Below are 3,518 nucleotides of genomic sequence, written 5' to 3'. Positions count from 1 at the left end.
CCCGTTAGCAGCCAGCACCTCCGATTCTTCCCTACGCACCCCCCTCGCACGGCAGCAGCTGGTGGTCTGAAAAAGCGCGCTCATCCCCCAAATAATTTAAAATGTTTACTTCCGCGGTACAGGTGTGAAGTGTCAGCCTCTAGAAGACTCTGAAAAATAATAATAAAGAAATAATATTAAAAAAGTATTATGAGGACGATGATGATGTAGCTTTAAATGCTTTGTGTGCGCGGTCCCCAAGCTTCCCAAGTGCCCTTAACTTCCCGTGCAAGTGAAATCTAAAAGGCGAAAGCGATGTCAAGCCGAGCTGGTTCGCAACTGCAAGCCGAGAGTTCAAATTTCAAATGGCGGAGAGTAAATCAAATTCGATAAAGCAACTTGGAAAAATGGCAATATATGAATTTTAAAGCATTTTTTTCCGCCAAGAAATTTCCTGTGTTATCATATTTTTCCACTCGTCAGCGAGCAGAAAGGAAAATGAACACAAAGACACAGAAACTATTTTTCTGAGTTTCTCTGAATAACCTGTATTCCTCAATTAAGTTTAATTTTTATTAAAAACTTACCACATTATATGTGTCCCTTTATTAATCAAGGGGGGTGGTACTAGATTAGGCACTTTATGATTACCCAGTAATTCAGTGAGAAAAGCGGCCCTTTGAGCAGAGACGTGCTCCCAAAGGCGGCTGATGGGGTGTTGGCAGTGATGTAAAATAAATGCGTGTCTTCATCGTTCTCTTTCTGGGATTTGAGAAAATAGGAGAACACTCGATGGCTATGTCTGAATTGGGGGATGCCAGGATAGGGTCTGGGGGCATATTCCACACCCAGGTTTTTGTCTAGCAGCATGTGGGTGAGCTTCCACCAGCCCTCTGATCTGCATCGTTGGTCCCGGACAGCAAGAAATTCACGTGCCCACGTAATCTGCCTGAAATAAGCCCATGATAATTGTCTTTATAGGTTTTGCATGCATAAAAGCAACTCAGATGAACCGACAACCTTCCTCTGTAGCACCTTCAAACCCAATTGTGAATTGCCACGCTAAAAATAAATCCAGATTGGACTATTTTAATACTTTCTGGATGCCATCGAATTGAACGTTATATGTATGTTTTAATTTAGGGGAGAGCTCTGAAACGCGTTGTGCAGTCTGCTTACTACGAGGAGTTCCCAGGCCTGACGGGGTATCTTAAATACTGTACTGTAAATATTGCCTTAAAATAAAAGTCAGAGAAAAGTAACTTTTTTGTAGGGAAGCAAAGGACACATGAGAAATGGTCTTCTGCCCCTCTCTGAACAGCCACCTTAAAACATGGAAGAGCCTCTCTGCGTACCATGCTATCTGATCCTCACTGTAACACATGGCGGACTACCCGTTTAAGTCATTTCAAGCCATTATATTCCAGCCATATGGAAAGTATTTGTTAGAAGGGAATGTGAGGAAAGCAGTTACATGCAAACAAAGAACCGTTTAGCCAAAGCAGGCCATTTAAACACTGGTTTGCATTGCAATATCCGCAATAGAGGCACCTGCAGTTGTCACTCAGGCTGCAGGAACAAGAAGCTTTGGGGATGAGGTGGAGAGGACGGAATTCAGTAGAAGACAAAATGCGGGAATTATGTATAATATCAGCAAAATGGAAATGCGGCCTTCCTACAATAGGAAAGAATAAAGATCTCTTGTGCGATACGTTCCTGAAAGCCACGTATTTTATGTATTCCACTGCTGACCCTGGGTTTGGTTCTTTCACTTGTCCCCAGCAGTCTACGTTATGAAGCACTTTGTTCAAGGCTGTCAAGATACTATCTCGGGTTGAGAACAACAGATTTGAAATGGCTGCGTTGACTGTCCTGTGCTAAATTAGAGTGAATAAAATTGCATTGCGTTACACCAGAGATGTGCAGCCATTATGCTGTTACAAATACATTATGAACTGCCTGATAATATCTTGTGCTATTTTATGCAATTCGTTGCTTTGTTTCTCTTTTTTCTGTTAACTTTCCACTTCATTTTGTACTTTCACAATCCTTCTCCTTCCCAGCATTTTCAAGCCCTTCGTGTCAGCTATCGCTCTTTATGTTGCTCTATTAGAAGTATTCGGGGTTTTTTTTCATTTCCCTAGTTTAATTTGTCTGCAGCTGTACCTCAAATACTTCTCAGTGTGGATTTTCCGTTGCTGAATTCCTGCCCATTTTCTTTACCTCTTTTCATATTACTTCAGAGTTTGTTTTTCTAATCTCCAATAGCTTTTGTGTTATTGCCTTGTCAGTAGGATCTTGTCAGCTGCTCAGATGAGGTTCAGCTGGATTCCGGGTACTCTTCAACCTTATATATTAAGCCTGAATTATTCTGCAAGGACTGGGTCCAGAATAGTTTCTGACCTTGCTGATCATCCCATGAGAGAGTTGATGACAATGTCTCAGTCCAGTTCTTCAGACTCCTAAGCTATACAATGAAACTCATAAGTTCTGTCTCAGGCTCGATGTGACCATTGTAATCAAACTATAACTTTCCGAACAGAACAGATGTGTACTGAAGGAATTACGAGCTGCTTGGAATGTTTATGAGGTATAGCAGATCCACCAGTTTCTGTGGACCACCTTGCTAACATGCTGATGCACGGTAAAATTACAGGATGGGACCACCACCTCTCTGAAGTGACCTTGTAAATGCAAAATTTTTTTGCCATGAGTTTCAAATGAACAAATACCGCTCTAGGTTATAATTCTGGACTTAAATGCTGTGAATTTACCAAGGTAGATAGATAAATATTAAAATAAGTCCTCGCTCCTGAGATCTGTGGTCACTGCTCCCTCCAACAGTCTCTAATTTGGGGGCCATTGTAATCATGACTGGGGGCTTTGCCCCCATCTTCCTGCCACCACGTTTCTCTGAGACCTGTCAAGCATTTTAAGTAGCATGCACTTTCCCACACTTCTCAATGAATGCTGACATACCTAACTTAAAAGGATTACTTTCTGCTGAGAGGAATTGTAATCCTCTTTTCCTGCTCTGCAAATCCTCTAGTAAGTGAAAAAGAAAGGCCAAGATCTGTTCTGCTGTGCGGGGCAAATCACCATCTCAGAAGGTATAGAAGAAAACAACAAATCTAAGATTTACTTGTGGTCACGCTTGTCCAGGAGCTGTGTCCCTGACTATTAACTCATTGGAATCTTCCATCACTATTTTTGGTGCTTTGATATTTTCTGGTTTAGTTTCTAATAGCTGTATGAATGCAGGCACAATTGCTACATGAATGGTACTCAGGACAAAATACTTCTCTTAAACGTATTTACAAAGAGCTACAGATACTGAATTGCTTTAACTTGACGTTCTTAATATTATGTATTCTGTTAAGAAACCCCAGAAACGTACCTTACACTTATATAAAAAAACTAATGGGTTTCCAAACTGCCTAAGGTCAATTCGGAGAGTATTTTCAAAAGCCATTGCCAAAGATGCCGGTGGTGGTGAAGGTGGTGTTCCGAGGGTGGGATGTCAGTGGTACCCAGCACAA

This window comes from Egretta garzetta, unplaced genomic scaffold (assembly GCF_000687185.1).
Source record: "Egretta garzetta isolate BGI_Z169 unplaced genomic scaffold, ASM68718v1 scaffold94, whole genome shotgun sequence".
Taxonomy (NCBI): Eukaryota; Metazoa; Chordata; class Aves; order Pelecaniformes; family Ardeidae; genus Egretta; species Egretta garzetta.
The sequence above is the reverse complement of the archived record's forward strand: the minus strand, read 5'-3'. Positions refer to the sequence as shown.